The 25,032-nt window shown below is 30.0% G+C and overlaps 1 protein-coding gene across 2 annotated transcripts in view; it reads right to left on the bottom strand.

Annotated features, from left to right (window-relative positions):
• LOC149483348 (uncharacterized) overlaps positions 1 to 21,197 on the bottom strand; it is a 74,368-nt gene extending 53,171 nt beyond the window's left edge. For both annotated transcript variants that reach the window (XM_089702416.1, XM_089702417.1), the window contains exon 1: positions 20,949 to 21,197. The gene's annotated coding sequence lies outside the window, so the exon portion shown is untranslated. The remainder of the gene's footprint in view (positions 1 to 20,948) is intronic.
• Positions 21,198 to 25,032: the final 3,835 nt, after the last annotated feature.

Below are 25,032 nucleotides of genomic sequence, written 5' to 3'. Positions count from 1 at the left end.
TTTTAAATACGTTTGCTTTTCTGTTAAATGGACATTTAAATTTATATTTAAAAGTTCAAATGAAGTCATAATATTATCTTGCAGCAATATTTCTTCATCATACATACATATAACACACAACATATCGAAGAATTCTTAGGAGACCAGACTTTCTCTCAGTCAATGTAAATCGTTCAAAGATTTGCAGCTCTTGGTCTTTGATATTGCAAAATATGGAAAAATGTCATACAGTGTCCCCAGCCAAAGATACCATTATATTTATTTAGAATAATATAACGTTTGCAATATATGAGGGATTTCCTTGCATTTACATATTATATTTATTATATCTTTTACATTATAATAATTGAAATTTAAAGTCGCATCTTTCAGAAGTTACGAGTAACTTAAGTAATTGAAGTAAAATTAGGTGCTATTCTTGTACTCTTACTTTGTCAACTTTCATAGCAAGTAGTTACGATATTTTGTTGCATTTGTATAATTTACAATATTTTGTTAAAACCTAATTGTACTACACTCTGTGACTACACTCAATAATTATAGTGTAGATATTTCGGTACAAGACAACTATTCCGGTTAAAAAAGACAATATGAATTCTAAAGTTTGTAATTGATTAATCGGAATCCCAATTTTTTCATCCAAGCCTTCTTCCACATGCATAATATAATCATATATCGTATTTATAATTTACCAAAGAAACTACATAGTACGTGAATTATCGTGCATCTGAAATGTTCCCTCATTAATTCAGATATCTAGTAAATCTACTGAATTGGAAACATACAGGGGAATAATTTAAATCCTAATGTACCAGGTTATGGTTTACTAATAAATATGTGTGTGACTACTAATAAATATGTGTGTGAAATATGTGTAATAAATATGTGTGTGAATAAATATGAGTGTGACGTAAGTCTGACGTTGCTTTTCCACTACTTATATAGACGGTTAAATGCTTACGTCACTAAGTTGGAGTAAAAATAAAATATTACGATTGTAAGTATATTTTTAGATCTAAGAAGTCTACAACTTGCAAAACTTAATGTACTTATTTCTGCTTATCGGTTATTTTTTATTACTTGCTTTTAATATTTCGTGCTTTGATAGAATCGAGAGCATATTTTTATCATAGTGAGGCAGGTAAGGGAAATAAGTACTTATATTTAAAACCATCCACTATTCTCACTATGATTTTTAAAAAACGAAACTACGTAAGTAACCAATATATAAGGATTACGTTCTTAAAATATTAGAATGAACATCTAAGCAATATTCCAATCTAGAAAAAACTAACACTCACAACTTACCATAGATTAGAAGAAAAATATTAAAAGAAAAAAGAATAAATAAGCAACGACCAATTGACCCATATATTTTAAATCAATACTAAACAGTCAATCAGATCCCATATATACCGTATTATAGTATAGATCCTAATAATTAAAAAGTTACTGGAGCGTGAGTGAAGTGATTGAGATTGAGTTGACGCTCTCAGTGTGAAACGAATTTATTAATTACACGTTGGTGGCTAATGAAGTTGACACACATATTGGAAAATTATTTGGCTAGCGGTTTCTTCATTATAAAGTTACTACATCAGTTTAGTTCTGAACTGAAATGGCAGTGCGGTATTCCTTTGCTTTGGTTTCGTGTAAAAGTGATTTTAGTAAAAAGGTATTTCACATGAAGTAAAATAATCTAGATACAATATTATGTTATTCTAAAGCATTCGATATTATGTAATGAATCATAAAATAATTAAGCAATGCACATAACTCAAACACATAATTTTTAACTACATCGTAATTTTTCTTACGCATTCTTCATTTTCGCACTTCTCTTTTTTATTACGAAATAATGTTCAGGTCATCATTTTTAACATTTTATCTGCGTAATAAAAGTTTAAAATGCATTATTATTATAAACTCTTGCCATTATATCTCTATCATAAAACGTGAGAGCTAATAAACGCTTAACTATATCATAAATATGATATTTGTGGTGAGGATAATATAATTTATAAGCCCATTATTGTTTTAAGCCTTAACCCATTTTATTGAGCTATTATCATATTAATATCGTATCGATTAATACATATAGGAATAAATTGCATGCTCGCAAAATTATTATAATAATGATCACAATTGTTTCATATATTAAGAACATTTCGAATAAGCTACTTAAAAATCATTTTTTTAATTTACCTAGTTATGTCTTCATTTTAAAATTATTTTTTTAAGCTTACCTTTAATTAATTAATTAATAAATAATGTAAACCTATAAGAAACAATCTAAATTTATTATAATACCTATAATATGTTAAAATGATATGGAATTTCATTCTTCCTAACATTGAAAATATAATTTGAATTCAAACGAAATGAGGACGTCGTAGAAAAATCGCACCGAAACTGCATTAAAATTACACTACCTCAGAAATCCAGACACAATAGGATTACAAATTCCATTAAAGTATAATATAGTATTAAAGTAGCCTCGATGTTTGAGATGAAGAACTATTTATTATTAAAGATACCGGACAAAACTGGGAATAAGTTTAAACAATTGCACAAAAACGTCGTGATGAAAATAAATCAATGCAGCACTGGACACATCTAAAGATTAAAATATTGCCCTTAAATTTATTATTTAATCAAAATCTCTATGATTGATCATCGATAATAATCTTCAATATAACACGGCTTATACATGGTTTATGTATAATAAACCATTGAGTTTACTTCGAAACGTTTACGAAAGATGAATTACTCGTAATTTAGATAATGCTCTTCATTACAGCCACTTTTATAAATTTATAAAGAATAGAAAAAATTCGATCACGAGGCGGGACTCGAACCCGCATCCTTCGCGCCATTCCGGGGCGGATGCCTAACCAACTCAGCCACTCGTGACCCGCCAGAGCAATCGAATTTATTCTATTCTTTCAGTTTTATGTGTCTGAAGGGACACACCGCGCGCCATCTATTGAGATTATTAACAACCATTTCAACCAATATGAAGCACTTTTCAGTGAATACTTTGTTGTTGAAATTATATTTTTGGTTTTATGGCATTCAAATGCTTTATAAATATAAATTTATAAAGAATAGAAAAAATTTGCGGAATGGCGCGAAGGATGCGGGTTCGAGTCCCGCCTCGTGATCGAATTTTTTCTATTCTTTATAAATTTATATTTATAAAGCATTTGAATGCCATAAAACCAAAAATATAATTTCTACAGCCACTTTTGTTAACAAACCCACACAATTCCCGTTCAATCATTACACGAAATCAAACTGTAGAATTACAGAAACATAAATAACAGGCAGATAGCGATCGGACGCAAATACCATTGGCTCAAAGAAAACAAAGAATTGATGAACGGTTTATCGCAAGTTTATGTGGTTCGGTAAATGTATCCCGTATTTTAAAATGCCAGTACAGTTTGCAACAATTTAATTGATATCAAACGAATGAAGCTGAAACTTTTATGTAGCAGTCGAATTGAATATATTGGACAGTTGTTTGTAGTTATCGATAAAAATATATCTTAATGCGTATTAATTCAATTTTGTTTATTTGAATACCGCGCAATTGCTAAAAATTGTATATAAAATGTAAGAGATACAAAAGTTTAGTGGTGTAATCTAAGTCTGGAAATATTTCGTCCATATCTGCCCCCAAGGAATTTCCTGGTGTCCCTTGTTCAAACAAGTTTGATGGAAACTCGTAGAACAAACACGGGACATTGGATTACAGACTTTCTCCATATTGTCTCAGCGTGGTTGGCCAAATTCGGAAATATTTTCTCAATTTATTTTGCAGAATAACATAATTTCTACATTGCACTTAGGTATCTAGATTCGGTATGAAACAATGAACTCATTATGCATATAATTCGTTAATATTTGGTTTATTTTACGTCTTTATAATGTCTTGTCCCTTGTCCTTTTCTGATAGGTAACTCTCGTCCCTTTTGTTGCAGACGTCTATAGACGAAGGCTATAAATAACAAAGAAATTATAATAATCACATTAATTGACGCATTTTTTTTCGAGATTGGTATTGATTTTACTCCCAATGCCTTTAGGAAAGACTTTATTAGCGCCCCGAACAAGCTTACATGGTAGAAAATAATAAACAGTACCTAATACAATACAGCATTTGTGAGAATAAACAAAGTTATGAAAGAAGTTAAGAGAAGAAATCTTCTTATACGCTACAGGTGACTGACTGCCTGATCTATCAACGCATAGCCTAAGCTACTGGTCCGATCGGGCTGAAATTTGACAAGCTGGTAGATACTATGATGTCGTTAAATAGAATATTTTAATAAATTCTACCCCCACGGGGATGGTTGGACTATGTAAATAATTTATATTGGCCACGCGGGCGACGCACGCTGCGGGCAACAGCTAACTTGTAGATAATAATATAAATAGCAACAAAATACAATGATGTTAATGAAGAATCATCTCACTCCACTTAAAGTGTATTGTTGGCAAATACAGTGAAGCGAAGTGTTACTAAAAACAAAGTTTCAGAGGTTAATAAGTCACTCCGAGAATGTAATCAGGTCTGAGTGAATCCTGAGGGGCAATTAACTTCACCCTCACGTTTGAGTGGCTGACCTGACGGGATATAGAAGGAACATCTTAGATTATTTACAACGATAGAGATACACGCTTGTATTGGTTTATTTTTATTGAGTTTATAGTTGATAAATAATTTTGGAATTTATTTGGAAGACTTGGAATTACTATTCTTTTGATATTAGGCATATACATATATGGTTATTGAAATACCTACATCTAGTTTTCATTTTATGAATTTCGAGAATGAGATACTTATCAGGAATTTCGCTGTAGTGTCTTTTAATAATTTAGCACATTTTATTATTTACAATAACAACAATAAAATAAATTATTTATATTAACTAATACGCTTAATTGGTATTGATTAACTATAATATATATTTAATCAGTTATTACGTATCATTGGTTAATAAAACAGAAAGTTAATTTATTTGGCAAACACCAAATAATGTAATTTCATTTTTCTAAAACTTTACTTGTTGAAAATTTTAAAATGATGCATGACAATGTGGTCGTAAATAAAAAAGTTTATATCCAGTATCCAGAGTAATAATATATTTACCTTAGGGTCCAAACATTTCATTTGAAATGAAGGCATCGCTCGGTACCTTTTAATTTAAATATAACCTTACAGTCCTACCTTTACCTTTGAAAAATATTTACGCACAAAGAACCCCGTCCATTGCGCCTACACTTTTGTTATTTCAATGAATAAGAAATATGTTTTATCATCTTCATAATATGTTATTAAAATTTACTAAGAAAACGTCTAAATAAAGACGTGGAGGCGTCAGTTATTTCTATAATTGTAGACAATTTTAATGTAATATTATTTTTTCCAGAAAACATGTAACGGAAAATTTGTCAAGTTATATTTTGCTCACGCAAATATTTATTTACCTACGTTGAAAAAGATTTGCGAAGGAATTCACTTTACTATATTTCGCAAGCAACTGGTTAAATCAGCCGTTATAATAAATAATACCCCTTTTATATTTAATTATTTAGTATACCCCTAGTTTATATACATAACTTACAATTTGTTATAATACTACAACAAAAACTTTAAAAAAACCTGTTCCCTCCATACTGTACTATATTTAAAAAAAAATATTCAAATTCGCATCGCCTGAAATACTTTTTCGTTCCAATCTAAATCAAAAGCAGTGACTGCATAAAACTGAAAGCCTCAAAGCCAACTTCGGTATGTAAAGAAGTTAACTGCTATTCATGTTTCGTGTAAACATTTAATAATTGCGCTGAGCATAAATTTAAATACATAACGTTAAATTTATCAAAGGAAAAGGTCACTCAGCTTTCGCAAACTCAAGCCAAAGCGTGCAAACGTCGCGTCGCGTCGGAAGGAATTCGAATTCTTGTCAATCATGGATAGTGATACCGAAGCACCGATTAGAATATGTCAAAGAAATAAATACTCAAACTTCATGAATAATAAAGAGACACGCGACGCACGATCGATAGATGTATACTTGAATGGTAAAATTCCTACACATCGACACGTCGGCGAGGAATTACCGACTAATACGTATCGATTTTGTTCGAACAGAACAATTAATATAGACGTAGTTTGTAGTATTGAGTACGTCGTAGTATTGGACTATAAGATACACAATAACAAACAAAATGGCGGAGCTGGAAAGTTTTCCATAGTAATATTATGTAGACAATTCTCTTGGTTTTAGGGAAGATGATAAGGAGTAGATTAATTATTGGTACTTAAATTTCATCAAATAGATATAGCGGCACGTAGAGTTAAAATTCACGAGAAATCATATGCCATAAAACAGTAAAAATATAAAATTTAAAAAGGTACAGCTAAGTTTAATTCTGTGAAACTACGTGAAAGGCGTGGGTAAGTTTTTCGTTACACTAATATAAATTATTAATTCTAACACATTTCTCCGCTCAAACCTACAAAGTTTACCCGTGGGAATTACGGCGATAATACGGGATAACTTTCTATATTATACCTAATATATTAAAATAAATTTAAGGTGAAATAAAGAATGACTAATGCATAGCAATACATTTGTAGATTTAAAAGTTGTTTAATATCCCTTTGGCCAACAGTATGAATTCGTACAAAAAAGGCCACGTGGAGTTTACATAGCAGCGAAATAACAATATGGTTGCTATTATGGTTGTACGTATTTATGATGAAAGCATTCGAATATCTCGTGGCGCATCATCACGGTAGAAGACACGTGAATCATAGCGGCTCAAAGGCTCAATATAATCAATATTGAGCAACGTCATCGAATCGATAAGCACTGTTGATTTTACATTGTCTATAATTGTTACAAGGCCCTATAATGAACTGTAATTATTGTAGTGCAAGGTGAATGAAGGTTGAAGTAAAGTCTGTAACGGACATAATATATGTAATTAGATGAAAGCAAGAAATTATTGCTGTTAAAAATACAATATAGTAAGTTTATATGAACTCCCACTTATAAGTTAATGAAAGCAGGGTTATTTTTATTAATATAAATAGAAATGTTGTCCGGATGAAACAGAATGCGACAGTCGTCGTTCTTTGATTCGATTGTTTTGAAATTTTCCAAGGAAATTACTAAGGAAACCGACCTAGGTATTTACGAATCGGTCAGGACAACAAAGTTCTGTTATTTTGTAACATCATAAGTAATAACATTTTTGCGACGACATACCTTGTGACGTCATGAATCATATCATTTTTTTGAACTACAGATTTCCAAGAAAATTGTCTTCTAATAGGTATTTAGATTCATCGTGAAAGTTGTTTGGAAAAGCTTATCTGAAAGAATTATTACCTGCCTATTTAGTGGGCGTAGCCGTTGTCAAAGCACTATGTTATAAGGTTTTCATTAAAATTATATGAATGGATATGCTAGAACTTTAAGTGTTACCTAACGCAAAACTGTGCTTAGAAAAAGATCAAACTTTAATTATAAATAATAATTTGAATATTTAAACAGTGGTTATAACTAATTTTTTGTATTTTTTTTTAATTAAATATTTAAAATTAATCATAGAACTCGTCCGAGGTTAAGTTTTTCAAAGTTCTTATTATAAATGTTATGCTATTATTAGAATTCTTGATAGTCGATATTACTTCACGAATGGAAATTTTTGAATTCGAATAACATGTCTTAATACTAACATAATACCAGTTATGTAGGTACGAATATGTCACAGCCAATCTCACACATTTATACATCTTGCTTGCATAACGAGCGGTTTCCCTAATATTATTACAATAATACTATATGACATTATTCACCAGAAAATGGGAGCAAACTTTACGTCAATTTAACAGAAAAAAACTGTAATAACAAAGGGATTTGCAAATTATCATCGGTTTATTGAAAAAATCATTAATTTACATATTTATTTTATTGCAAATCTATCTATAAATGATATTCCCCATTTTGTTAAATATTGATACGATTTTATCAAAAGTTATGAACAAGGGATACTTATTGCATGTATAATAATATGTTGTGCCTGCAGCTATCTTGACATGAAACTTGTGTAAATAAAATTCATTTTTTTCAAGTTATGATAACTTTTAAACAAATTTTCTAACAAATTATTTTACTGTTAGAGATAATAAAATAATCATAATTTTTAAACATGTAACTAAATATACTTAATTGATAGTCGATATACCTAAATTTTATTAAAATTGTTTTCAAATTTCAATACTAATCATTATTTTCAATTACCCTCAAAATATCCATTATATTTTAATACACTTTATGGCTTTTCATCAAACGTAGGCGCCATGTTCATTAATCTTGATTAAGTTGAGTAATTAGAAGATAAATTGTTCGATTTCACGCTTTAAACAGGGACAATAAATAAGGAAATAAATTACCTATTAAATAAAAATACAAAAAAAAACGAATTTGTGTATGAAATTTTTAAAGAAAACAGCTAATAACTTTAGCGCATAAATTCAGACTTTAATTACAATAATCGCTCTATCTTTTGCTCACCCACGTCTTGTTTTATTTCTTTCCTATACTGTAAAGGTTGCCTGGTAGAGATCGCTAGCTAACAATAAGGCCGCCCTTTGCTTATTTTAAATATATTGTATACTGTTGTTTTTCATTTCAATAGCTATAAAGGATATTCATTTATTCATTCACATTTGACACCTCAAGTCTCTCTTAGAAGATTTATCGAAAAGAAATAGAAATAAACATATAATTTTATTCAGGTATAAATATTGTTTTATACCATTATTTAACACATCAAACATTTTACCTATCAATATCGTTTAACTATTTAATAGATCGATTTTTACAAATTAATGGTACGGTCTACTGTTCTTCCAAGGACGAAAGTGCGTTAGCCTACGATTTTAATGTGTGTATTGTTAAGTATATGTTTTATAATATTGATGTTGGATAGCAGTATTATAATTACAAAGGACTCTTCTATTATTCATATCCATACTAATATTATAAATGCGAAAGTAACTCTGTCTGTCTGTCTGTCTGTTACTCAATCACGCCTAAACTACTGAACCAATTTTCATGAAATTTGGTATGAGGATATTTTGATACCCGAGAAAGGACATAGGCTACTTTTTATCCCGGGAAAATGACGGAATCCCGGAAATCCTACGGGAACGGAAACTATGCGGGTTTTTCTTTGCAATTGACTGCCGAAGCCGCGGGCGGAAACCTAGTACCATATAATGTTCTCACGGTACGTTCTTTCTATTCATTGTTTTATCTTCAAATACCTCTCATATTCACATCACAAATATAGGCAATCCTTAAGAATAAATAATCTCCACTATCCACTTCAATTATATATTTACTTTAATTTTCTTAGCATAAAAAATTTCTAACTAACGCATTCTTTATTATGTTTTCATTATGAATTATAGGAATAAGAGTATTTATTTCAAACTCAAACTCAAACTCAAACTCATTTCATTAAATAAATAACAAAATGGATAGAAACCATTATTTAATTGAGTAGATATCTCTAATATTTTGAAAATAACATATTTTCTGCTTCATTTTGCAATAAATTTGAAAGGAAATTCCTATAAATTAGTTAATCATTCATATAAATATATTCGTATAATGCTAAGAGAAATCACATACCTACTACCTTTCTGATTTTTATCCTTTTATCTTAAAATAAAATTACATTTGCTTTCACATAAAAATCGTCCATAAATGAAGTAATTCGGGTTAAAGTTACCTTCGACGTAACGATTCCCTAGTGAAAACTACAATCTTGTGGATGGTTTCTTATTTATTAAGAACATTCTCTATTGCGTTACAGAATAACTCTTTCTACAAAAATAAATAGAAATAAAATATTTTTTATTGAGCACAAAATAAAATTGGCTGCCAATTAATTCAAAACCTTTGAAAAGGATAGGTAGAAAAATAATGTAAAATAAAAAACTGGCCATGAATCTAAAATGGACGTACATTTTACATGTTAAAAGTTCAGCCAGTATGAATTTAAAAGTTGGTTATTTCTGCGATACACTCGAGGCTAAATCTGACTAGACTTCGTTATACTATTAGCATGTTAAGCGACAGTTCTGCTGAATTTAGGTCAAAGACGAAGAGTCAAACATACTATACTTATACTACTTTTAAGCTTGCTCTTAAATTCTCCTGTAGCAACTATTACTAGCTCGGTAGTCGGTTCCTACATCTTGATTCGAAGCTCAACTGACATAATATCTAGAACACGTCGCGTCAAAGTAAAAATACCCCTTCAGTTACTCAATTTAAAATAGCACAAACGTCAAATGTTACTCATCACAATTGTAACATCTAAATGAAAATATATTTCTAACAGGAAATGCGTTGGATTATATCTTTTCATTTCAAAGGATGCTTAGAAATTTGCGTTTCAAACGTTGATAATGATGTCTGATTAACATTGAGCCCTATTATACTGAATAATGAAACAATTTTTTAAAGCCGGCTGAGAGGGGCTTAGGCACGTCAGTTTACGTTTTGCCTACTGGAGGAATTTTAAAATATTTTTTATTTTGTTTTTGAACAAAACTGAAACATTAAGGTAGGTATGTATTATATCCTCCTTGCAATTCCTCGTCTATTCGTCGTCTATTATATAAATCCGTCATTTCAAACATTTTTAGTGCAATTAAAAAGTTATGTCGATATTGCAGTACAAGTAGTCATCGCAGTCAATAAGTATCGTGTATCAACTATTTATATTCAATAAGTACGCAAATATATTTAGTTTGTACAATGTACATATTAGAATGTTAAATGTGAACAAAGTCAATATTATAATACTAGTAGATATATACCATATTATATTGAATAGAACAAATTTTAGTTATTCTCGTAACAGCCACAGGCGAAGTAAATATCGTACAAATATCCAACGTCCTATCATTACGTCCTATCATTTCAAAAACTCAAGCGCTCTGAGTCGATAAATTTAGAATGTATTGATATTCGCACTTCCCTTTATCATTCTTTATCATATCCCTAAGGAAACATTCCGTTGAAAAACTTAAAGAGTTTCTGTAATACCCACCTTTCAGGCTTTCTTTATCGCTCCTTACTTTGACATTTTGTTTCCGCACGCATAAATTCAACTTCCGTGACGTAATAATTTAGTAGTGTAATAATTTCTAATGTGGTCGTTATCCAAACGCGTAGGTAATGAATAAATCGGAAATTGTTTTTGTACCTTTCAATTATGTATTACGTCCTTAAAACTATAAAAAATATTTCTAAAATTTAGTACAATTTTTTGTACTTTAAAAATAAATGGAAATTTCTTTTTTAAGCAAACTTGATTCTCTGCGATCGCCAATGGAAACCGAAATTACGCCTTTAAAAATGGATCGTTTAATTAACAAAACGTCAATCTAAAAGTTCTAGCATAATGATTTATGAATTCTCTTAAATCTATTTAGATTACAGAACGGGTTCTTTGTAAAACATTATTGCGAAATATTCTTTGTCGAAATGTTTGAATGTTAAAGTTAAAAAGAACAATTGATAAATTAATTAACTAGTTCAGCATTCAATAGAATTTTATACATTTAGTTTTTTATACTAGATAGGTAGGTACCAATACTTTCAATAAACAAAACAATTATTTTATATAATTTCAAATGCCTTCAAGTATAGGTACTTTTGTATTTATTTCGTAGAGCTCTTATTTTACCTATAAAATAAAACATTATATTTCAAGATTAAATAAATACTAGAACAAAACTACTGTCCATTATTGTAGGTTGATATTTGAAAAAATCTCTAAACACAAATCAGAGAAAACATTCACCACAAAAATGAAATCAAAGCACCTCTTCGTATACGATATTTTACAAATAAGTAACTACCCATTGAGCGGTATGCACTAATAAACTAAATACGCTAAATGGATAAAGGGTGGACACGCGATACCATACAATTCCTTAATCCCAGATTGAGTAACAAACGCTTAATCGTTGATGCATAAACAGAATTACCGGGCTTCGGCCATCCATGTACCTATTAACAACTATTACTATGATTTACTTGCTAGCTACGTCAGAATCTATTTACTACGCTGACCCGAACTTCCTGTGCGGTACGGAAATTTGATATGGAACAGTTAGGAGTGATGGTACAATATCTAAAATATTGTTAAGGCTTTGTAGTGGAGAATAGGATTCATTGTTTATCGATTTTATAAAACGTATCAATGACAATGTGATAAAGTATACTAAACGTTGGTTTTCAGCAATTACGTAATTTATCAACCGTCTTGAATGTGAAATAAATGATAAACCTAAAGTAAATTTTAATATCATTCTGAAACAAAAAATAATAAAGCACTTAAGCAAGTATGCGTTTTATGATAACGTTCATTTTAAAGATTTATAATAATAAGGAACTATCACAGACCATAAATTGAATTAGATAACGCAAATGTAGAGACCATGTATCACCTCTCGTGTCCTGATTAGTCACACTTTATTATAAACGTCGCATAATTCAAGCCCAATCTAACCTAACAGTGCAAATCAAATGTTCATAAAGGACTTAATTTGCAAATTCGAATGGCTAGTTACGCATCCGATAACGAGGAAAATGACGTGTGCTTTTAGAAATGAAATACATTTTAACGGTTTTTAAACGCGATTTATTTATATTATTATTGGACCTTTGGCTAGCGTGGCAGATGAGGGAGAGGGAACATAATGCGCTGATGATGATGATGATGACGATGATGTCGAGCCACGTCCACACTGACCGAGCTGCTTCGCACAGCATTTGCTTCGCGAGGCTGTTCGCTCTGTGAAGACAGGTTGCATGGAAATATCAAGGAAGAATGTTAACACGTTCACTGCGGCACCTAAAATGCCAAACTTACCGTTGTTGCGGCATGTCTTCCATACTTCACATCGGCAAGTTCACCACTGTGCGTCATGAGCCATTTTTATCACATCGCACCTTCTGACTTTAAAGGTTAATAATTTCATGAAATTTCAAGATATTTCAAAAAAAATTTTTTCAGATAATAGTATATATAGTCTAGTATATACCACATAAATAGCTTTTTGTTTGACCCAATAGTTTAAAAGATATGAGGGAAAATGTAAACCCCTGATTTTGTGAAAAATTATTTGCCATCCCGCACTGCGTTGATACGGCATGTTTACAGTAATAGCGATGGGAAACACTGTAAAATAGAACATCGATATCGATATAAATCAATTGTGTCTGTTTGTTAACAGATAACGAGATCGTCGATACAAAAAAAACACATATAAAACAAGGTACTTGATAGAGTACTATCAGGAAATTGTTCAGTAATTTTTGTTTTAATTTGTTCAGTAACTTTTGTTTTAATGTTTTATATTATTTTCACAACTGTCATCACATTTTTGCATTTATGCTACGAACTAAAAGAAAGTAAAAAAACTAAAGCCTCTAAGGTATCATTGTCATTTAAAAAAACTCAAAAGAAAAGTGCTTCGGTCCTGGTGCATCACTATGCGAGACTGATACGCGGCGCGCTCGCAGTACAGTGCGGCATGAGGTGCTTGTCCATGGCAAAATATTTGACATGCCACACACAAAAGAAACGGTTTCTTTTCTATGCGTTGTGTCCAATATTTTGCCATACGATTTTTAAACGAAATTGAGTCCTACTTCAAACTGTGATCACAAAAATATATTTGTCTCTTTTCTAGTCATTGATTAACATATAAAAAACCTCGCCGCACCACGGTGAAAACTGCGATTTTGGGCGCCGCACTGTGGTGTAGTCGCTGATGGCCCGATACTGGACATGCCGCAGTGAACGTGTTAATGACCCGTTTCATAGAAATCTAAATAACAAGACACATAGAAGTGCTATAATGTCATAATCATAGACCCGTTTCATATAACAAATCCTATTGTAATAGAGTACTTGTATGATAGAAGGAAACGCAAAAAGGTATCCAAAAACGTGTTGACATAATATAGGAAATATTACTCTTGTGAAGTTAAACAAATGCATGGTTTTCCAACGAATTGAGTATTTGAATTAAATTTTTTTTTGTGATAAATGGAAAGATTATATATTAGTTTTATAACAAAACTGTTTTTATTTTTATTTTTTTTGCAATAATTCAAAAGTTATTTCAAAATAAAAATTAGTCTTTGAATCCAGTACCGAAGACACGCCGACAACTCCCGAAGCGTCACCCGAGCGCGTGTGACGTCATAATGTTAGTTTTCACTCATTACAGTTGATAGAAAAATAAATATAGTTTGAAAAACTAAACAGGATAATAAGATAAATTCATGAAATTATTGTATTGTTACCGGGTTTTTATAAGTATACAAAATTTAAACTAAATCCGTCGGTTTATAGTGGGTCTAAATAGAATCGAAAGGAGAATTGGTTACATACAAACATATGTTTTAAGCTGATCCTGGCGATCCTTATCAGGATAAATATATGATATTATTGTATTGTCATCGGACCTTGATAAGTGTTCAAAATTTGAACAAAATCCGTCGGTTTTAAGTGGGTCAAAATCGAGTCGAAACTTCGAAAGGAGTCGGTTGCATACAAACATACAGGTGAAGCTAATAAAAGCGTGTGAATAATAAATACAGTGTTTTGATCTATTTAATTTTGTTGTCATTATTAAATTACATATTAATTATATTAATTGTTAATTATATTACTTAAATTTATATTAAAAATGGCGAACCTCAAAAGTTATCGTTTTGTACCATTATGTACGAATACTACAAAGGCAACTCCTGACAAAAATCGGTGATCATAAATATATCAACATCAAGAATATTATTTTCGTAACCAACTAACTAATTCGGAACCAACTAACAAATCGTATTTTAATTTTTAGCAATAAACTTTCAATATTATTGTCTAGTCACGTGTAATAGCCGTAAACCCTATGTACTGCAGTTAATAGCTATAACAATATGACGTCACAACTGTGGTGACCAGTCATGGCGCGTTTGTAGTCACGTGATTCTAATTTAAATTTCATCAATTTTTAATTGCTTATAATTAACGGAAAAAAATTTTTTTTGAAGTTATTTGTATTAAATATCAATATTATTAATAATAAAGTTTCAGAATACATAAAAAAAATCAATAATTTTTTTTTATTCAAATACTCAATTGGTCACTCGCTCCGTCTAATTTTACATTTCTATATTGAGTGGGAATATTCCTCTCGTTGACATTAAAATTTTCTGCCAAAATCATCAGATTATAATGGACCAATTGAAGGACAAATATCAAACAATAGATATTTTTTTTTAAATTTAGAGCAATAACAGCAAGCAAGTACTTATTGTGCCACATTATAAAAACTTGTCAGTCCGTCTCATTAGTCATCATCGTATTGATGTCAAGTTAATTATTATTTTATTTGCTTTTGCTCGCGTTTCAACACGGGACCTATATTTTTCTACATGCGTGTCGATAAACATGATTGGCCAATTACAATATAGCAATTCGATTGTCATATGGAAAGTCTTCCTAAACGAAATTTGTTTTTACAAAAATAATAGTCCAATCATTTTATTCAGGTTATTTGATGCTTCCGGTTGAGTTATTTTATTTACCATATTGTTGATATCTTTTCAATACTTATTTGAGAAGCTTATGTGGCGAAAAGATGGTGGTTCTAACCCAGTAAGACTCGGATCCAATATTTTCTCTATACCAAAACATAGAACTATGGCTTTCCGCGGCAGTTTCAAATACTTTGCAACAAAATGTTGGAACGACATTCCTCCACCCATGCGCAACATTAGTAGCAAATTAAGATTTAAAACTGTTTATCGGGAGTACCTTTTAGGTATCCAAAAATCTATTTAATAATAATTTTCAATAGTTTTTATTTTATTTATTTATTTTCCTCTTTTGCATAGTTCTGTTACTGCCGTGATCCATTAGTATCGTGTACCATCTGACTGATTATATTTTTAATATTGTCTATTGCTATTTATTGATATTTTATATATACTAAAATTGTTTTCGTTATTTTTCCTTTATCTCTCCATATATCTAACATTATTTATACTTGTTTATTTATTTAAGTTTTTTTTATTTTTCTGCCCTCTAGAGGCATTGGCAGAATATCAGCGTTGGGGTTTTTCAACCCTGACATATATGCTGAGCCAAGGCCTGTTCGTAGAACACTGTGCACATTAAATGTATCCGTTTCTTTTTTATACTGTGTTTTTTGTGTCTTTTAATTGATTTTATGTTTTGTGTTTGTATTATGTATATTTTCTTGTGTTCTATGAATAAACGTGTTATCTATCTATCTATCTATCAATAAATTTCATCATTCAAGAAAAAAAAGTACAGAGATAAACAAAAACTTTTCGAATAATTGATAATTTTTTAGAGGTGAAATAGAAACAACATAGGATTAAGCGTTATAATATAACCTAATGTTATTAAAACTATTATTTGATATCAGTTATCACTAATAAGATGTTAATACTGATATTGAAGTAGGTACCTTTCTTTATATTATTTAACAACCGTATATGATTTGAAGTTCTTGTGTATTCATTCAGAACTTCAAATCATCAACCCACGACACTAAAACAAAGGTTTAGGCTACTTAGCGTACTATAATATTCTCTGTTAATAGTTTTAGGAAACTATCGATCCTCTAAACATTGGTTAGGGTATGATAGCAGTTTCAATATTCAACAAGCTTATCCTAACTTTGGCTACGTATTATCTACGACTTCTGAACTGTGTCTAGTAATATTTGTATATTTATAGAACTACATGTCCAGCTGTTGCCAGTATATTTGCACTAAAAGACATTTTTTGTAGATCATCTTTATTTGTATCTAAAATAATTGTATTACGCATTCGTTACTCTTTATAAAAAGCGCAATATGTCTATGATGGTATCGTCACGTTCGGTACATTTACTTTCAGTGGGAAAAAACAGATGGACAAAGTGAAATCGTAATAATTTTCTTTAGCTACAAAGGTTAGGTACTTGTTTCATCAAATAAATATGTAAAAACTTACATACGACAATATCAAAACATTTTCAGTGTTACTTCATTACAATTTTCCGAAATAAATATGGATTAAGAACTGACTCACCTATTTAAAAATTTATTCTATTCAATATACCCAGTAATTATCTACTTATAGATGGAAACTTTCAGACGTCGATTTATATCCACTTTGTTGGAAAATAGTGAGGAAATGCAAATTACATGTTTTGCGTCCTTGCAATACGGGACAATGCCTGTCAATCGACGTTTGTCGCGTCTCTTGGTCGCGTCTCAACAACAATAGTGCTGCACTTACAATTTTTATTGAAAATTTGTAAAACAGAATGTTGTTTCTTTGTTTGATTTCGCAACATAGAAATGGTAAACGCAAGGTTTAATTGGCCTTTAATTCTCGTATTTTAAATAGCCATTGAACTATCTCTAATTACATACATTTTTTTACAAAATTTACGCTCATCTTAGCCGATGTTTTAAAATTTAGACCCTATACAGAATATAATTGTCTTTTTTACAATAAATATTTGTTCACAGTTAAATTTCAATTGTTAAACCCCAATAAAAATAGTTAAACGATGCAAGATAGTGGATTCTGCCTAGTGATTAAATATAAAACTGTTATTAAAATGCTATTTCGCTTAATAATTCAAGTTCAAGCGGAATTTATAATTAAAATTCGAGTGGGTTTCAAAAGAATTTGTCATTTAAGTAAGTTTTTCAAGTAATTTTTCCTGGCTCTTTTGATGTCTTTACTTATAAAAGATTCCACATGATAAAGCTAAACTTAACGTAATTTCAAACGCAATTTTATTAATTATTTTTGTAAGCGCAAAATATTTATTAAAGAAAGACGGGTCATAATAAACGACTTGTTGTGTTCATATAGGTTATGTATTACAAACCCTTCAACATGAATGTTAGACCACATATGAGACATCACAATAGTTATGAAATACCATACTAAAAGGTATTTAAGAACAAACTCGTTGTAACATTAAAACCCTCTTCCACGTGACCTAAAATTTCTAAAATAATAAACAAAAAAGATGTGTCACCAATTCAAATTGAAATGTATATGAATAAAACTAAAAAAATGTGAATATGTAGGTACTATAAGAAACGAAGAAATAATAAAGACGAGACAATGGAATGATCGGGAGCTAAAATCGACTAGTAATAGAATGTTAGTCAATCGGATTGCCTTTGAATAAAATTATCGACGAGATATCTCGTAGATTGAATTCATATAATATTGTAGCAGTATTCCATCTAAGAATTATAATAGTCTTTCTAATCTATTGGTAACTTTACTTATACATGAATTTAAATGTTTATGCTTTTCCCAAAACCATTACAAAGGTTAGTTTGTCTAAATAATTATTATGATTGAATTGTAAAGGAGGTAATAAACTTAAGACACATTAACTTCAAGCTAAATGAAACTTTGTATATTTTAGTAGAGCTAATTAATTATTTATTTTTATTGCCTTCAACTGAGAGGATTGTTACATTTTAATTGTCCCAAACATTGTAAGAGATAGTGTACAAAATTAAATACGGTATATTTAGTTTTATTTTAAGAATCGTCATAATATGGATATGAATATTAATATATTTTTACGTTTATGCAGAAAGTATTCAAAGCGCGATGAAGGTAGACTAGATTTTATACCCGTGAAAGAACATAAATTTAACTAGTGTTTTGTCGTGACAAACTCTCATTTCTTTTTGGTAGTAAAGCCTGTCTATACAACCTATACAGTATTTAGCGTTTCAGTACATTGATGTAATTAATTTTCAAGGTCTTTGGCAGGTGTATGAAAATTACATAATTTATTACTTTTATTACCACCTTTGTTTCCAATTTCGTTTAATTTCAGTTATTAAAATTAGTTTTTTTATATATATATTTTAACATAGATACGTCTTTGGTCATAATATTATGATATGTGAAAGTCATGTTTTGTATTAAAATTAGAATCTCTTATTGTATTGTAATTTTATTCTTTTAATAGGATTGAGCCTGCTAGGGGTTAACAAACTACACTTTAATCGTATTTTGCAAAAATAAGACAAATCAATCTTGAAAGAGTAGTAAAAGAGAATAATTTTAAACGTCGATTTCAATTATCTGTATGTTTTCTTAATTTATTATTGGTTTTTGTGGTCACACTATTATATGAGAGCGGAATTAATAAGTAGCAAAATATTGTATAAAAAGCATTGTATATCTCTTTATTGTATGGAATATTTTCGTGTTAATATTCCCCGTCAACATAGCACTTTATTTCCAAGCAAGTATCAAAGTTAAGTATTCTAAAAGGTTCTTTGATAGACTGCACTATAATATTAAATCCCGTCTTGTTTGAATATGCATTAAACCCACTTGTGTTCGCGAAGCTTCTCCATTTCACGACTGAACTAGGATTTTATAGTGAATAATTAAATTTTATTCGCTATTTAGAGAAACAACATTTTAAAGTAAACTTCCAGTAACTAGATGTAGCAAATAAATATGTATATTAATTAAATGTACACCAATTAGCGTATCTTATTTGTTTTTATTTCACCCCAATGCACTTTATATTCAGTTTATATAACTCATTTGAAAATAATATATTTTTCCATAAGTAGATACAAAATTTGAGTTTTCGCTTCTAAAACAAAAAGTTCTGCAGCAATAAATTTAAGCTCACATTTTAGAAGATATGTACCTAACCCTTTAAATGTTTAAGCACTTAAAAATATACGTAATGATTACTATAATTCATAATTTTTGTAGATAGACGCATTCTAAAATTATCTATGTGTCACACCCAAGGTTTTAATGAAATTTATTCAGGAAAATCGCGGCTATTACTTTTGCCATACACTTATCTTAATTACATGACAACACCTAGGCACATACATTAAAGTATTACACAATATAAAAAAGCTCTACATATTTCTTATAAATTTATAATATTAAATTCTAACTACCTACCTATACTCGTAAAATAATACGCTCTGGTTTGAAAAATATTGGCTTATATTACCTAATTTGGCTAAAAATATGGCTCAGGAAATTTATTTAAATCATAGATAGTAGATATATAAAGACTTTTCTTCTTATTATCTTCTTCTTATTTATATTTAGATCTATCTTCTTCTTATTTATATTTAGATGAACATAGGTATTTCAGCTTTACTTGTATGGTGCTTGAATAGAAGAAATACATTATTCAAACTACAATTTATTATTCTCTCCAAATTTAAAATTACACGAAAATCTGACCAGCCGTTATTGCGTGAAAGATTTACACACCACGGGTAGTCTTGGTTTCACCTTTTTAGAAGTCGTTTCAGTCTTATAAAACCTGTTACATGTATACCATAATATAAAAGTAGATAAATAATGTTAATAGCGAGTTATTTTAATAAAATATATCTACTTAATCTATTTTGAACTTCAGCCAGACGTATTAATTGTACCGTTGAAAGTTAAATATTCAATTTATTAGTAATAACATTTGTCAAAACATACGAACATGAAGGCAATTACTTAGCTAAGTAATTACATTCTGACATTTTTGTAATGACGACTCTACTCACCTTATCATAGTTTATCATATTTGTACTTCAATACAATGTCGAACAGACAATATACCATTAATTCAGTTTTAACTTCGACGGGTATCAAAATAAAGGTTACTGAAATATTTGAAAAATAATTCAAATGCTATGTAAAGTTGTTTTATTTTACATTATTAAAATTTTTAGCAAAATTTAATACTGTAAAATATATAATATGTATTAAACATTTAATTACTTAGGTACCTGTCCAATGAATAAATTTCAGGACGCCAGCCCAACTATCTCCAGTCGCGTACACTTCGAAAACTTATCAAGAATTCGTTCAAACTCACAAACACAATTTATTCTTCCATTAAAATCACTTAGAACTAATAAACATTATTCTATTGTCAATATAGAGTGGATCAAAGGGAGGTTTGTGTAGGAAAAGCTACATTAAACATCGATATTAAAAATTCACGGAGCCTCGAACGTCGTGACGCGTGCTCTATGTCGCGCATTCAGACTTCAACTGAAGCTAATGGGCGGGCGGCGGCTCCGTTGGGGTATATTCAAAGTTAACCCATAATAGCTTAGTTTTTACGATAGAAAATTGGAAAAATTCACCCCGAGCAAACAGGTCAATTTAACACAGCGATGTATTATTATAGTTCTAATATAAGCCCATGTCTGATACGGGTATTACTGAATTCAGAAGTGTACAACAATTTATTCATGCTTATAAAAGTTTATTTTTTTACTTATAAGAGTAGGAAAAGAAAGCAGTTGTGGAGAAATATACTTCTTAATAGCTATAGTGGGTGTAACAAAAATAGCTCTATTGTTTATGACATTTCATAACGAGGTTAGAAATGTTGTAACTTATTCATGGAAATAAAACTTGTTCTAGTTAAAGAATTTTAAATGGCCCTCATATTTCCCTACCCCTATAAAAAATTACTCGCAAATTATATCGAATTAGGCGAATGTAATTAATAATTTAACAAAGATAATAATATTATGTATCCTGATTTCCAATAACACCATTTCAAAATCTAATTACAAAAAATAATAATGAAAACCACACATTTTCCTTTCATTTTTAAATTTAAATATAAAAAAGTCTTGTAATAAGTAAGTAGGTAATGTTGGAAATATAAATTGTATCGTAAATCAATCAATCTATGAAAAATTAGAGTTACAATGGAATCAATAAGTTCAATTATTCCTTAGTGCAGGAAAGCTCCCCGTATTGGGTCAAGGAGACATCTAATATTTAGATATGCTTTCCAACTAATTTAAACTACATTGTGTTTTGTTTTTATTATTTAGCGCCTTTTAATATTACTGGTCAATAAATTGTAATGATTACATTGAGGACTGATAAAAATGTTCTAAAATAGAATAGCAAGGCAGGATTTTTTATTTCCCCTAAGCTTTTTTTGCCTTTTACATGATACAATGTATGGACAACTTTGAAAATTTACGTATTTTAATTAAAATATCCTGTAGTCTAGAAGCATGTAAAATGTGTGAAATATTAAACTTTTAAATTACGCAATTTAATTAATTACACAAACTGTAGAGTTCATTATTCCTATAAAAAACCTTTAATTCTCTTGATAGAAGGAGCCGCCTCATAAACTCTATGTGTGTTTACTCATTTTTATGAATAACCTATAACTTTAAAATATCAAATATAACTCTTTCCTATCAAGAATATAAGTGAATCATCTGAAAAATAATACAAACTCACGAACAAACGAAGAAATATAGTGCGATATCCTATCCTATCCTTCTTATATTATTATATCTTATGTCTTATGTCTTTGACGGATAAACTAAATCTCGATTAAATACCCTCAGAGTTCAATTTACATACATATCCATAATTGATTTCCATTTTATGCTAAATGGTATCCAATCAAAGCTAAAAATCCGATACAGTAACGATTTTATTGCTTGTTGAAGGGACACGTGTAGGCAGTTTTTATTTTTATTTTATCTACAGCGTTCAATGATTAATCCTTTCAAATCAAGGTTTAATATTGAATTTTATTTATTTTGAAGTGAAGCTTTTGTTCGTTGAGAGTAAAATTTCGAGGTCGTGTCATGGCAATACCGTCATGTCATGAAGTAAGGCGACGATTTTGGTATCTTTGAATCTTGTGAAAGAAGTTTCACTTCTGACACGTGTGCTCGGCACAGATGTTCTTTTTTATTAATTAATGTCAACCAAAATATGTTAGAAATATCGTCTAATATCGTTATCGTTAAATAAAATTTCGTCGTCATTTGTCGTTGAGACGTCCACTGCTGGACAAAGGCCTCCTTTAAATATTTCTAGTAGAATAATATATTAAACAAGAATAAGATCCCCAGCTTTATCTTTTTTTCTTATTTTTAATGTACATAAAAGTAAAAAGTAACGATTTTATTGTTTTGAGCATGCACTTGTACATCCACCTGTTTCATTGTGATGAAAATTATATCTGTAGGTACGGTTTCATTATCGATATAAAAATTAACTTTGTAACAATTGTTACGACTCTCCTATATTGATATCAATGTAAAAATGGAATAAGGGATGCATATTTAAGACGTTTTACATATGATGTTTTTTGTTAAAAACAAACAGAATAGATAGCTGCAGATATAGAACCTTGTTTTTGCACTTTCAGACGAAGGTCGGACAAAAATGTTCCAAGTCAATCAACACCTTTATTTTTAGATAGAGCTCTTAGCAGTCTATAAACTAAAGTTTATAAACTGTAAGGAGTTTACGTAATTCTGTTTATAACTTGTCCAATTTACTGCTTGATATTGACGGGTATATTTCATTACGATTTATTACCTCTACCGAGCGAATTGTTTAAATAACATCATTGTAGAATTAGACTTTACAATTAAATGAATATTTCTAAGAACCCAACAAAGATCCTGACTTTCACAACATAAGGAAAAGTAACGGTGTAGCAATGTAGTGTGGCAATATAATAAATGTTGATTTATTTTTTACTAAGAAATATAATAACTTTTTTAACCCTCTTTTATAACTTGACATTTTAGTTTTGTTTGGTCTATACATTCATAAAAATATATCTTTCTCTCAGAAAATTCCAAGGCATGATGGGTCCCATTAAACCCTGATTTCAACTTTTTCGTTAGGTTAGAAATTATAAGAAAATTATTTTAATTACATACAATTTAATTAACCTACTCGCGTTATAAGAAAATTTATATTAACGACTTGAAAATTACCGCAGTTAAACCGTAATAACTATTCAGTAATCTATGATCAAATTATAAAGCTGAAGAGTTTGTTTGTTTGTTTGAACGCGCTAATCTCAGGAACTAATAATGTGTCCGATTTGAAAAAATTATTTCACTGTTAGATAGCCCATTCATCGAGAAAGGCTAGGCTATATGTATTATATCATCACGCTAAGACCAACAGGAGCGGAGCCACGCGGGTGAAACCGCGGAGCGCAGATAGTCATGATGAAACTCAAAAATTCGTCTCTACGAGGCGAGATTTTTATAAGGAAGAAACTTACCTACAGCTAGAACTTACCCAGTAGATAAATAAACTTATTTGAGACTTGCTTCATACAACAAATATATTTATTGTTCATTTCGTGGCATTATTGGTATCTCTTAAATGTCGGGAAAAGTGAACGAAAATAAAAATCGTTTATTCACATTTATGGCACGAAAAGTTCCGTTTCCAAATTTTTATTAGCTAATTGGATTCGACTTCAAGTCGACTCAGAATTCTTACTTCAATCAAAATTCGAAGAAAGTGCCCAAATTGGTTCGTTAATAAAAAGGCCGAGTAAATTGAAATAATCCACTTTTCCCGGACATATTTTTTACTAGCTGCTTCCCTCAGTTTCACCCCCGTGACTCCACTCCTGTTGTTCTTAGCGTGATGATATATAGCCTTATAGCCTTCCTCGAAAAATGGGCTATCGAACACCGAAAGAGAAAGAATTTTTCAAATCCGACCATTTACCGTTCCTGAGATTAGCGCGTTCAAACAAACAAATAAACAAACTCTTCAGCTTTATAATATTAGTATAGATTTAATACGTTATCAGTATTCAGTCTCTGATTTTTAATTTTATTTACTTAACGTTTTTTACGAGGTCTTATCTTATTATTGACTTTGATATCTAGTTTTAAGATACGTGCCAGATTACTGCATTAATTAATCTGTAATCTGTAACATTATAAAATTCATAAAAAATTGATTATTTTTATTGAGCGATTGATATGCCTTGATATTTTAATAATTATCCTATTTTGCAGGACTTCAAATGTAAGAATAAAACTCAGGAAATTTGTA

Source organism: Colias philodice, chromosome 13, assembly GCF_061535455.1.
Source record: "Colias philodice isolate Cphi_HAF_F1 chromosome 13, ilColPhil1 Martin Lab GWU primary, whole genome shotgun sequence".
NCBI classification, from domain to species: Eukaryota; Metazoa; Arthropoda; class Insecta; order Lepidoptera; family Pieridae; genus Colias; species Colias philodice.
This window is presented reverse-complemented; position numbering and strand designations above follow the sequence as displayed.